Source organism: Salvia splendens, chromosome 9 (assembly GCF_004379255.2).
Source record: "Salvia splendens isolate huo1 chromosome 9, SspV2, whole genome shotgun sequence".
Classification (NCBI taxonomy): domain Eukaryota; kingdom Viridiplantae; phylum Streptophyta; class Magnoliopsida; order Lamiales; family Lamiaceae; genus Salvia; species Salvia splendens.
The window spans coordinates 18,954,676-18,969,146 of NC_056040.1; the positions used below are offsets into that span (position 1 = coordinate 18,954,676).

General features: G+C 37.7%; 1 pseudogene; it reads right to left on the minus strand.

Moving 5' to 3' along the window:
• Positions 1-89: 89 nt before the first annotated feature.
• Positions 90-4,877, minus strand: LOC121749579 (annotated as a pseudogene).
• Positions 4,878-14,471: the final 9,594 nt, after the last annotated feature.

Consider the following 14,471-nt stretch of genomic DNA (forward strand, 5'->3'; position numbering starts at 1 on the left):
TCCCTTATGCTGCTATGAGATTGCTGGATGCTCTCTATTCTGTTTTTTGAGCAATATCTTTCTAGGCCTCCTTTACTTTTCTTGTTTGTTGAAAACAAAAGCACTTCCTTTTCAGGCCCATACTTGTAACCGTTTATAATAGATCTCAAAGATGTTTTAAACTTTGAACATATTGTGCCTTTTTTCAGTTTATGGTATTGTTTTGTCTGCTTCCACTTGGTGCTTATTTTTCTATATTTGATGTGTTGATGATCAAGGAAAATTGTACAAGTCGAGTGAAGATCTACATGTTAATATTTTATATGCTGAGTCTGTTTTGGACTTACAGGAAATGACCTATAACTTGTGAGCCTTTCAGCATGTGAAGGCTCTATTTATGCTGGCAGATTTTTTTACAGAATGTCAACCCTAGTAGGGCAGCACTCTTGACTAGTGTTGTCGCCATCTAATAGATGTTTTGTGAGAGTCTCTTCCTTGTCTTGACTTTGATATCTTGCTTCTGCTGTTTTACCCCATAAAACTAGATAGAGGCCAATCATGATTAGTGTAGCTCTAATGACTCTGCAAGAGTGGGGAAAGTGTCAGATTGTTTATTTGATTCACCTTTTTCCCTTACTTGAAATATTTTGACATTAAAATTGAGGACATACCCTCCAGAGTATAATTGATCACCAAGAACTATGGATGCCATTCCGGCAACTAATACCGTTTGAACTGGCTGGAAGCTGGACACGAACACTGGACCACCCTTTTGAATGCACCAGGTCTGTAGAACTATTACAAGTCCTGATGATATTATTCCCTGCAAGATCTATATGATTGGTAGTTAGTTGATGTAATATCCGAAAATAAAATAAATAAATAAGAATTTTTACTCTTTTAATTAAGGTTTGAATTTTGTGAATATCTTGTTTAAGATATGGTTTGGTGGTCTTAATTGATTTATATTATTTATGTATGTGAATATTTAGATTTTTATGGTTAATTGAAAAACAAAATAAAATCCTAATTAATAAATTAAATCTCTCTCTCTCCCTCTCTCTCTCGGTTTCTCTCCCTCTCCCCACTACTTTCTCAACCTCTCCCCACTCCCACATAACCGATACACTTTCTCCCTTCCAATCTCTCCCCCACATCGGCTTCTCTCTTTTCTCTCTCGCAATCGTTCTCATCATCACGGTAAGGTCTCCCTCTTTCTCCCCCTCGGTTCTCACCTTTTTCCTTTCACTCCCTCTCATCGATTTCTTGGTTCATCAAGGTGTTACTCTCTCTCGTTGTGAATCGGAGTCGGAAGAGGAAGTAAAGCGTTTGAACTATCCGAGAAAGGTAACCCAAGACCCTAACTCTTGATAATTTCGAAAACACATGCATTTAGGACGTTTTGAATGTTTTAGATGCTGAATAGGCTTTGTGATTATGTGTTTGTGTGGGGTATGTCTTCGGTGGTGACTGACAGTGGGTTCCGACCCCTTTTTGACTGAGCAAACGATCTCCTTTTGGTACGAAATTTTAACTGTGTAAACTTGGGTGTGTCTTCTGTGTGGTGTGTAAATTTCAGCTTCATTGGACGTCGGATGATTTTATAATGATTTTTGTAAGTAAACTGCGCAGTTCTGCGAGATGTACGTTTCTGGGTGATGTGTTTTTGTGCAATGGGTGTGAATCTGGGTGTTTTGATATTATGATGTATGTGGGTGTGTTTGGCCAAGGGATGGCTCGGAGGAATCAGTGTTTGGTTCGAGTGTTTTGTGTGTGTTGGCCGAGAGTTTTAGGGTTTGGCCTAGGGGGGTGTTGTGGAGAGTTTTGGAGGGTTGATCTCTTGTTTTCGGGTGTGTTTTGGGATGTAGAATGTGTGTTGTGAATGTCGTATAAGGTTTGAGAATCGTTGGTTGGGGGAAAACTGGTGTGCACTTGATCGGGCCAGCGGCCGAGACGCCGAGCCAGATGCCGAGCCAGTGCCGAGAGAGGTGCCGAGACGGGCGCCGAGCCAGATGCCGAGCTAGATGCCGAGACAGGTGCCGAGCCAGTGCCGAGAGAGGTGCCGAGACGGGCGCCGAGCCAGATGCCGAGCCAGATGCCGAGACGGGTGCCGAGCCAGTGCCGAGAGAGGTGCCGAGACGGGTGCCGAGCCAGGGCCGAGCCAGACGCCGAGACATGTGCCGAGCCAGGCGGCCGAGACGGTCGGCCGAGGTGCCGAGCCAGGCCGAGACACCGAGCCTTTTCCGAACCTTTTCCGAGCCAAGTGAGCCGTTTGCACAAGGAGGGTATACCGGGAGTATGGGTGTTTCGGGTGTGTGTCGTGTGCGCGTCGTGGGTGCGTGGTATGCGTGTCGGGTGCGTGCGTGGTGTGTTTCGGACGTGTGTTTTTGTGTGATTGACTTATAAGATGTTGTTAAGTGTGTGTACGTGTAATGTGCTAGATGTTGAAGTCATCCACGTAGGAATCATGCATTGTCGTTTAAACCTCGTCTTTCCTGACTCTAATTATGATATCTATTTATCTTTCAAAAGGGTGATCTTTTACGAGGAAATTGTGGTTGAAGAAGGGAACTATTTAAAAGCTAAGCAATTGAGGTGGGCTTTTCTACCCTACTATTTTGTGGGTTATCTTTAATACGGACGCTGTTCCGGAAATGTTTATGGAGATGAACTGTTTGTCTTGCCAACTGTTTTGTTTTGAAACCTATCTGAAGTGGTTTACCACATATGTTTAATCGAATTCGGGTCTGTTGGGCTGCGAACCCTCAGGCTAGTGTACACGAGATCGGGAGCCATCTGAGAGCAAGTTGGCCGGTCTAGTTGACCTGGGGTGTGGCCACGCCCCTTGTCACCCGTTGGATCAGATAGTGTATGATGGTGGGAATAAGAGTGGCAATATCTGAAAATGACTGCGCAGTCGAATTTATGAAATATGTTTTAGTGTACTTGGGTTATTTTCTTTACACTTAAAACCCCAAGGTTACACTGTTATGGCATGACAAACTATGACTTTGGCGTGTGTCCACTGAGTGCAATAAGTACTCAGCCCTGCATGTTGTTTTCTTAATGTGCAGGTTGAGCGACGATGGGGATGACGGATGTTGAGCAATTAAAGTCAAAATTGTGTTTTTACTTTGCCTTTTGGATGGTGTCGTGTCGTCATACCCGGCATTATCTATCTCTTGGTCTGTTCCGCTGCTTTGTAATCCGATACAATGTTTTCATTTAAACTCTGTTTACTTTAACTTTAGAAATGTCGCTACAGTACTTTGTTTTGAAGTGAACTTCCTCTAATTAAACGTTTCGGGTCAAGTATTCTTGTTCTCCCCTTTCTTCCCCGCTTCTTTATTCCTCCCCTAGTCGCGGTCCACCGTACTTCCTATCCTTAGGAAATGCGGGCGTGACAGTTGAGATATATGAGATGATTATCATAGCATGTAGACAATAAAATAAAGTGGTGTGAAGTCTTACAGCATATAAGATGGTAAATTTTTTTCCCCCTGACACTATTTTCCAGTGCGTTGGATCCCTTTCTGTGAATGCAGCTATGCATAGGAATTGAATCAATCTGAAGAAGAGTGTGAATGATGCAAGTGAGAGTTTGGCAGGGTACTTCTTCACTATAGGAGCCTACACATGAAGAAGCTTAGTTAGATGTTACATTCAAATTGATGCATTATAAGTTTTCCACAGTTGATTTGTTAAGAATTTTGAATCATCACTGTGCCTGCCTGCCTGCCAATAACGATGTCATATTAAAACATCATTCTTTTTTGTGTTTTTTGAATGTCAGTTAGGTCTTCGTTGCTATTTAGGTTCTCTTGTGGTACATATTAGTAACATAATAATTAATTTACAAGTACTATATGATATGGAATTTGAATTTGTTGTATTGTTAGACTATCCTACCTGAAGGACCATCCATCCAGCCCAGGATAAGCAGTGGCAAAGGTAAATATACAACCCAATGCCCAGCTTTGCATTTTGTTTGAACTCTCCTCTGTTGATGGATTAGTTCCATTCAAAATTAGTGGCCCTTTGTACAAGGTGATAACCATAGCGCCTCCGATGCTCACCAAAGTCTCTATAACTTTCACTAAACCATCCATCCTCGCAACATTCACTTGCTCAATCCTGAAACCATCACACAATGTTAAGCTCTCAGTCTCATCCTATCTGATCTCTCTCTCTCTCTAGATTTGAATTTTACTAGAATTTGAGTTCTGTCGTTACCTCAAAACAGACGCCATGATAAAGGTCAGTGCCGGTACTGTGTTCTGCAGTGCTGATACAAAGGTTGGTGATGCATAGTACAAACCTAGTATGTAGAACACCTGGTTTGGTGTGATTCTGGAAATGAGAAAACACCAATTTTTTTGTTAATAGGAAGATGAGAGAGAGAAGTAGTTGAACAACGAGGTTGTTTGTGTCGATGGTTAGTCGAACTCACCCCACTAATGCAAGTAGGAAGAACTCAGCCAACAATGAGAATGTGAGAGGTGTTCTCTCCTTCCTGTAGATGAAGATAGTGTAAGATATTTAGGGAACGTTTTGTGTAGATAATAATCATACATTTAGAATATTTAAGAAACTCACTTTTCCATGAAGTAGGCAAAATGCCCTATCAATATCAATGCAATAATGTTTCTGTAAATAGGGTACACAATCTTGCTAACACCAATGTTGAGAGCAACCCTTGAGACTATGTGAAACCCGGCAAAGCATAGCTGCAGAACTATCAACGATGCCACGAGCTTAGCTCGTTCAGAGATGATGATTCCCTGTGCCATATCGTCGTTTGTGCTCGTGTGTTGTCTTTGTCTATATGCTGTGCCTATGTATATATACATAGACAAATATGCAGGGGCATGAATTTTTTTAGTGTGGCATGTATTATTTGATAGAGAAGATGGTGGTTAGCAAATTGGAGAATAATGATTGAAGATGATTATGAGCAAATGTATGTGAATTATTAGTGCAATGATAATGAGTTTATCTAAATCTAATTTGATATGTTGACTTGAAATTGAAATTTGTTAGGGAGACAAAGAGTCTGTTGCCCATGTTGGGCAGGTAGTGAAGGGAAAAAGATCAATATTGGGTTTTTGCAAATCATTGATACTAGAATTTGGTTTGAATATTTTGTCTGCAAATTATTGATACTAGTATTTGATCAATCATTTTGCAAATATTTCAACTTTGTCGGGAGCTCAATTTGTCCAGCAATTGCAGTCGGGATTTTGTATTTTATTTGAGGCTTAATAGTGTTTTATGTTGCAAACTTTCAGCGTAATTCATCATGTCTCAAAACTTGGACGATCTCAATAAAACATCTCGTTATATATGTGATAGATATCAGATTCATCTCGTTGTAGTCTGAGGTGAATTTCTTTTACCGCTGAACATAGTTGTTCAAAAAAAGACATGTTAAATGTGTTGTGTTGTGTATTCAACTATTTTTTCAATTTTTAAAAGTATCTCCAATTTTTTGAAAAGTATCCCTAATTTTAAGAAAAATAAAAATTGGGGACCCAAAATGTTAAAACTCTTTCTTATTTTTGGTTAACAAAATCGTTTTATGTATTGAGATAGAGATTTTAGTATAGCGATATTTTAGGAAATATGTTCATAGTTGGTACATATGATACAATATGAACATACTATTAACCCTTTTTTTATCTTATTTACGGGTTGGAGATCAGCCTAACCTCCGCTCACACTGGTGTTTTTGATGAAAAACAAAAAAACGTACAATTACTCCCGAAAGAAAGAGTGAAAATCATGGAGGAGTTGATAAGCATATGGTTTACTTCTTCACATGTTTCAAGTTCCAACGGGGATTTAATAGAAGCAAATCTATATCTTGATTTTCATTGTCTGTGATAATCAGTGCAAGTATATACTGATATTTTCACTCTTTTCAGAGTATTTTTTTCAAGAAGATATCGCATTATCGTTTTGGATCTCGTTTTTTCCTCATTTCAATATCATATTTTATTACCACAATTATCAACTTCTATCAAAATTACAAATATCACGAGAACTAAAATACAAAAGGGATTGAGACTTTCTGTCTTAATTCATAAATTTGGTCGAGCATGATTAGTCGTATTTTGCCAAAAAGCGTGTTCTGTACACCTGTGGTAAAAAAAAAGGACTCCTAAAGAGAACATTTATAGTCATGATAACATTCGTTTTGGAATCAAGTAGTTAAGAGTTCTTATTTGAACTGATCACACATATATTAATATGGAATATATGATAAATTTGATTATATTTTGTCTTTTGAAATATTTAAGCATGCTTTTATTTAATTTTCTATCAATTATTTGTTACCTTTTGATCTCAAATAATATGTTTTGGTCCAAAGTTAATATTTTTTCCGTTAAATTTAACTGTCAAACTTGATTTGACCAAATTAGTGACGTAGTTATAAATCTAATTAACAGATTAACCTATCTAATTCAGTATGAAAATTTATAAAATATTTTTTACCTATATCAAAATAATATTCATAAAATATTTTAATACATATAACAATTAAAATTTATAAAATATTTTTTGTACTTATAATAAAAATAAAATTGAATTGAAATTTATCAAATATTTAAAAATTTAATAATATTAAAATTTATTTTGTTGGGACCAAACGGTTATAACTTAATGTAAAAGGACCTCAAAGTTTTTTAGAATAAATATAAATGACCAAATTTAGACTTTATTAGTCTATAAAAAAATCACTTAACAAAGAGATAAAGAGATGAAAAACGTTTCGTACAATTGTCACAAGTTTTGGTACGAAACCCTGATTGAGGTGAGAGAGAATCCATGTGTAAGAAATTTTGAGAGACTAGACAGTGTCTCAATTACAGTGAAAGAGTCATCCAAGACAGACGCCTGTGCGAAGCCCCAACCTTATCATACAAACACGTGTTTTAACTTCAAAATTTTGGATTTATCATCATATTTTACATCTTTCTATATAGTCTTAACTTGGAAAAGGGCCATATGAAGAAGCTATGTGTTGGCAATTGAAACTAAAAATATAACATATAATTGTCCCACATCAGTGTCAAGAGAAAAATGAAACTAATATATAAGTCTCATGGGCCCCTCCTCCTATCACTAATTGGTTTTAGGATGGAACTCATGGATTTCTATCATGGTATCAGAGCGGGTCACCGACTGTTGGTCATATTTAACTGACCCAGCAATATATCTGGGCTGAAACCGAAAAAAATGACTGAACCAGCAGTATAACTAGGCTAAAATTTGGGCCAAGTGGTCCAACCGATCGAAAAAAATTGGGCCGATTGTCCAATCGATTAGAAAAAAAAGTCCAACCCCTCCAAGGTTCACCAATGGTAATCGAGAGAACTCCTCTTGCTAGGCATTTGGAACACAAAGGATTTAGGAGTAGAGAAGGTGATTGTATATTTCGTTATGTTTTATGATGAATTAGAACCCTCATTATATAGGGAGGATTTGCCACCACTATCTATGGAAAATATACCAATCTATTCTAGGACATAATATGTTTTACATTAATTCCTTAAATCTTGCCTATCAATTATTCTTGCAATCTTTTCCTTCCGTGGATGTCTCCGTTGATACAGTTTGACACTTCCCCTCAAGTTAAGCGACGGTATCTCCGATACTCAACTTGTCCAGAATTTCCTTGAAGACTTTCGGATGAACTGCTTTAGTTAGAATGTCTGCAAGTTGTTCTTCTGACCGAACAAATGGAAACTCTATGATTCCGCCTTCGAGCTTCTCCTTGATGAAGTGACGATCAACTTCAACATGTTTGGTTCGGTCGTGCTGCACTGGATTTTCTGCAATACTGATCGCTGCTTTGTTGTCGCAGAATAATTTGCTCTTTCGTGTAGGTGGAAAGCCAATATCTGTCAACAACCTTCTTAGCCACATGATTTCCATCAGTCCACTTTTAATTCCTCGAAACTCTGCCTCTGCACTGGAGAGAGCGACCACCTTCTGCTTCTTACTTCTCCAAGTGACCAAGTTTCCTCCTATAAAGGTGAAGTATCCCCCTGTGGATTTTCTGTCGACAGGATTGCTTGCCCAGTCAGCATCAGTATATCCATCGATTTCCAGATCATTTCTCTTAGCTAGGAACACTCCATAGCCAATGGTTCCTTTTAGGTATCTCACGATCCTCAAGGCAGCATCCATGTGGTTGACTTGCGGTCGGTGCATGAATTGGCTGATAATGCCGACTGCATACGTGATATCGGGTCTAGTATGTGAGAGGTATATGAGTTTCCCTACTAACCGTTGGTATCTCTCTCTGTCTGCCAGATCAGCTCCCTCTTCGATCTTCAATCCATGGCTGGGAATCATTGGAGTTTCTGCAGGCTTACAATCCAACAACCCTGTTTCGGTGAGTAGATCCAAAACATACTTTTTCTGCCTTAGGAATATTCCGTGTCTGGATCTCAACACCTCAATTCCAAGAAAGTACTTTAGTGCTCCTAGATCTTTCATCTCAAACTCTTTGAACAAATTCTCCCTCAAATTCTGGATTTCCTCAGTGTCGTCTCCGGTAATGATCATGTCATCTACATAGATGATCAGACACGTCATCTTGTCGTCCCTTCTCTTTGTGAAGAGTGTGTGATCCGAATGGCTTTGCTTAAACTCGTGTTTAAACATCGCTTGACAGAACCTACCAAACCAGATTCTTGGAGACTGTTTTAATCCATACAATGTCTTCCTGAGGCGACATACTTGTCCGGCTCCAAATTCTGCTGAACATCCGGAGGGTACTTCCATATATACTTCTTTGTCTTTCACCAATTCTCCATGTAGAAATGCATTTGTCACATCAAATTGGTGTAGAGGCCAATCTTTGCATGTTGCCACGGAAAGTAAGGCTCGAACAGTGTCCAATTTTGCAACTGGTGAGAAGGTCTCCTCATAATCTACTCCATACACCTGTGTGTATCCCTTGGCCACGAGTCTCGCCTTATATCTCTCGATTGAACCATCTGCACGCCGTTTTATAATGAATATCCATCGGCATCCGACTGGCTTCTTCCCTGTCGGTAGTGTACACTTCTCCCATGTCTCATTCTTTATTAGTGAATCTATTTCTTTCTTCATGGTCTCTCTCCAATGTTTGTGTCTTGAGGCCTCCTCAAATGACTGTGGTATCTCCTCTTCTTCATATAGGGCAGCTTCAAACGCACGGGCCATTTCAGAAAGTTGTCCTTGAGCTATGTTCGCCACTGCATATCTGGTCTTTCTTCCTTTCCAGTCTAGAGAGTATCTCCGTGGTGGTACCCCTCGTGTACTTCTGGGTGGTAATTCATATGGTTGCCCTATATCTTGGTCTCCACTACTGGTTTGCGTGTCATTTCCACCGTCCTTGTCATCATTAGTACTTTCTAACCATATATTATCCGGATCAGAATTGTTTACCTCTGGATTCAAAGAAGGGGTTGGCGGTTGAGCAATGGCACCTAACTCCTCGTCCTGTTCAATGGGATTTGACTGCCCGGCGGTACCACTACTTTCCTCTGTTGGACCAACGTCTGTGACAGGACTTGGCTTAGGCTCGTCTTCCCCCCCTGACTGGTTTCTCCCCTGGTAAGGCATAGGTGTAGGGAGCCAATTTATTAGGTCACTAGTAGGATTATTTTCCGGTTGAATCTCCCCCTGACTACTAGATTGGCTATAGAAGTATTCTCCTTCCACAAAGTCACAATTCATTATCGTGTGCATACGGCTTGTAGCCGGATCATAGCATCTATAACCTTTTTGATTTTTTCCATACCCTAAGAAAACACATTTGAGGGCACAAGGTGAAAACTTAGTACGCTCATGTTTAGGAATATGGACGAAGACTGAGCAGCCGAAAACTCTAGGTTCAAGCGACAGTGAAGATGGTAATTCAAAATGTTTGGAGAAAGTATCAAGGGGAGTTTTGAATTGTAGGATTCCAGTAGGTAGGCGGTTCATGAGATAGACAGCGGTGGCTACGGCTTCAGGCCAGAAAGTTTTAGGTATTTTGGACTCGATTAGGAGGGCTCTGGTGACTTCAAGGATGTATCTATTTTTCCGTTCTGCTACCCCATTTTGTTTTGGAGTATACGCACAAGAAGTTTGGTGGACTAAACTAGGGGTGGGTAGGTACGGTATACCTTACCGAAACCATCATACCGTATACCTTACCGAAAATTCGGTATGAGAAAAAATCATACCTTTACCTTACCAAAATTTTCGGTATACCGAATTTCGGTATACCTTATTTTCGGTATGACAAAGTTCAATACCGATACCATACTTCATTTTCGGTATATCATACCTAAATTCGGTATACCGTACTTTTTCGGTATACCTGAGTTTTACGGTATATCGGACTACGATATGACATACCAAAATCTCATTATTTTGCATATAATTCTAAATACAAAAACAATGAAAATAATATTTCAAAATACTTAAAAAAAATCCAATTTCATAAAACTCAAACATTCAAATAATGTTAAAAAAACTGCAATAATTAAACTCCATGCAATTAAACAATGTTCAATATCATATCACGAACATTAAGTAATAATATCTTAATATCATCTTCAGTTCTTGCAGCCTCCACTGTCCTTCAATTTATCATCATAAACCTGCATTTGTGAAGTTTTAAACAATTTTCAGGAAACTAAATTATTAACTCAATAAACCATATGAAATAATGCATATATATACTACTTGCCACAATCTAAATAGACTTGGATGCGTAAATAATAAACAAACCACATAGGCACAACTCTTTTTTTAAAATGAACATTAAAATCATGATTCACAATTTTTAACTATAGCGAATAAAATTACATAGATCCAATTTAAGAAATGACAAGTTAAAGAGCTTTAACATGTATACGTATTTAGTAAATATAAAACTCTGACCTCCGTTCATCTTCTTGGCTCAAGTTCATCAATTAGAAGATAAAAGTGGATCCCCTAGCAACTGTTCATCTTCTTGGCTCAAGTTTGCATCTACAAAAAAACATCAATGTGTTATATATATATATATATATATATATATATATATATATATGACAAAAAAATTAATATAGTATATTAAAGAAACACTTACTCTTTTCAATATCTTCAATTTCTCTGTACAAATCAAGATCATCGTCAGTTGGATCCTTATATAAGCTGAAATCATCTGCCTTGAGCCAATCATTGGTACACACCAATGCCTCCACCATTTTTGGACTCAAACTGGTTCTAAAAGGATCCACAACCCTTTTACCCAAGCTAAAAGCAGATTCACTAGCAACTGTTGAGCTTGGAATTGCAAAGATATCCTTTGCGATGAGTGAAAGGATTGGATACTTAGTTCCATTTACTTTCCACCAGTCCAAAAGATTAAAAGAAAGATTAGACCGCTGCTCCATCTCATCGGCAAGGTACTTATCTACTTCGTTGGATATTTGTTTAAGTTTATCTTGAGAAACTTCTTCTTGCACTCCATTATAAATGTCATCAAAAAGATGCAAACCACATTGGCCAATGGTGTCATTATCGTCCGCATTTTCATGGAGCGGCCTCTGGGTGGACAACGTATCATTCACTCCTTTATACTCTACCCACAAAGTTATCAAATCATTTTTGAATTGGCCACATAACTCTTGAAGCTCTTGTTCATCCACTCTGCTCTTGACTCTTAATTTCTTAACGCTAACTTTTAGCGTTCTAAGCTTGTTCCTCGGATCTAGGACATTGGCAATAAAAATCAATGGATTCATTTTATTCCAATCCCCCCAGTATTTGTCAAATTTGACCTTCATTGCTTTTGCAACCTTTGAAAGAGTCGGATCCGAATCATCATGACACTTTTTCTCGATCTCAATTTGTAGAGCAAACATTGAAATTGAAATCAAATGAGATGTGGGAGTTTTTTATGCACTTAACTCTAAAGTAGCATCATAGAAATTTTTGAGGAAGTGTACAAATGCTTTTGCATTCTCCCAATCCTCTGCAATTGGAGGCCCCATCCTTTCTTTACCCTTTTCATCTTTCTCGCGAAAGTATTTCATAAATGGAACCCATTCTTCGGCCATCCTTTCAAATACCCTTCTGTACTTCAATGCACTGTCAAGCATTTTATAGGTTGAATTCCACCTAGTTTTCACATCCATGGGTACCGTTGACACACTAGAAAACTTGGCTAATATTGAAAACTCCCTAAATTTGCTCAATCTAGAAGGAGAAGAATGAAGAAACACAACTGCATTCCTAATAGACTTGATTGAATGATTGAGCTCTTTCAAGCCATCCTTAACAATCAAGTTCAGTATATGACAAGTACATCTCAAGTGCAAATATTTCCCATCAAACATCAAAGTTTTTTCAATTCTCATTCTTCTTTTCAAGTAATCAATCGCACTGTCATTGGAAGATGCATTATCAACTACAATCGAAAATACTTTTTCTATCCCCATTCTCTCAAACAAATCTCAATCATCTTGCCAATTTCTTCCCCTACATGACTTGTGATTTTTGTAAAGTTAATTATTCTCTTGTGCAACATCCAATCACTATCTAAATAGTGAGCTGTAATAACCATATAATTTATGTTTTGAATCGAAGTCCAAGTATCAGTGGTAATACTCACCCTTAATCCATTAAGCACATTTTGAATCTTCTTCTTCTCCTCTAAAAATAAGGTATAAACCATACCTGCAACTTTCTTTCGGTCAGGAATTCGAAATCTCGGTTGTGCTTCATGCAGCAGAGGGTATAAACCATACCTGCAACTTTCTTTCGGTCAGGAATTCGAAATCTCGGTTGTGCTTCATGCAGCAGAGCAACAAATCCCTTCCCCTCAACAGCTCGAAATGATACTTCATCTATAATAACATATTCAGTGAGCTTCAGTTCACACTTTTTCTGATTAAAAGTGTGAGCAACTATTTGACTCCGTTGCCCCATAGTCTCATTCGTCAACATAGTTTGACCTTTCTCACAAGAGCCATCATATAGTGGACACTTCTTACACCTCTTCACTAAATGATTTTTCAATCCACTAGTACTCCCACTAACAGCTGGTATTTCGGTTTTGCAATAGATGCATATCCCTATTTGTTGTGTCGTGCCATTACTCAATTTCCTTGTTACTTTTACGCAGTGATCCCAATATGGGCTTCCGCCTTTTCTTTTAGGAGGCAGAGGAGGTTTTTCTATCGAATCTTCTATTGCTCGCTTTCGACTTGTACCATCATCATTTTTTGGATTATCGAGTGTCTTTGGTGGTTCAGAAGCAGGTGAATTTGAAAGCGGATGGGAAGATTCGAATTCCATCCTGATAAAATAACAGCAACACAATAAAGTTTTAATTAAACTATGATCGGTAACTAAACTTAACTACGAGAAATAATTTCCAAAATTAAATGATGAGAAATATGAACAATATGACCCACTGATGCAATTTTTGATACATGAAATACATGTATCATTCATTAATAAAAAAATTTCTACTATTTATTCTATTCTTCATATTAGCAGAAGAGAAAGAATGATAATGAGATGTTTGTGTTGATAGAAATAAATACAAAAAAGAAACGTATTTTATTATCCACAGAACATATAATATAAATCCAATGTCACCACTAAAAGTTGGAATAAGAAAAAAGTATAATAATTACTCCATGTTTCTATTGTAGCGCCAACTATTAATATTAAATTTTGAATACAATTTATATTTCTCTTTTTATTCGCAGCTATGATTCATATTCATATAATCCATGTATTGAAGAATGCAGATTAGGCAACTGCTACGAAGAGAAAATAGTCTCAATTATGGGCAGTTTATGCAAATACATAAAAATTTAAATAAATAAGCTACAATCTTTAAAAGAAAAGATATGAGACCTTGACTGACAAGAGCGGGAAGGGTCGGCAATAGCGAGTTGTGAAGATGGATCCATGATGGAAGGTCCGAACTCCGAAGAACGAAAGGAGCAAAGCTCTCTTGTAGCTTGAATGTGAATATGTGATTGTAGGAGGAAGATGGTAGATTAGGGTTTAATGGTTGTGAATATAATATGCGTACTACTTATATTTAACTAAAATCATATATTTGTTTAAAACTAATTGATTCAAACATATCAAGTTTTCCTAATTGAGTTTATTTGATTTTATATTTACATAATTAGCCGTCAACTCTAATGACACAAGATTTGATTTCTACATGTAAATATTTATTTGTTTGGTAAAAATATATATTTACTTGATATAATTTGGCATATATATTGATATCGGTATATACCATATTTTCGGTATATACCTAAAATTACGGTATATACCGTATTTTCGGTATACCCCGGTATATGAAAATTCATACCTTTACCGTACCGAAATAAATCGATAAGGTATCATACCTTACCGAAAATTGCGGTATACCGAAAATCCGGTATTTTCGGTAATTTTTCGGTACGATAAGGGCGGTATTTCGGTATTTCGGT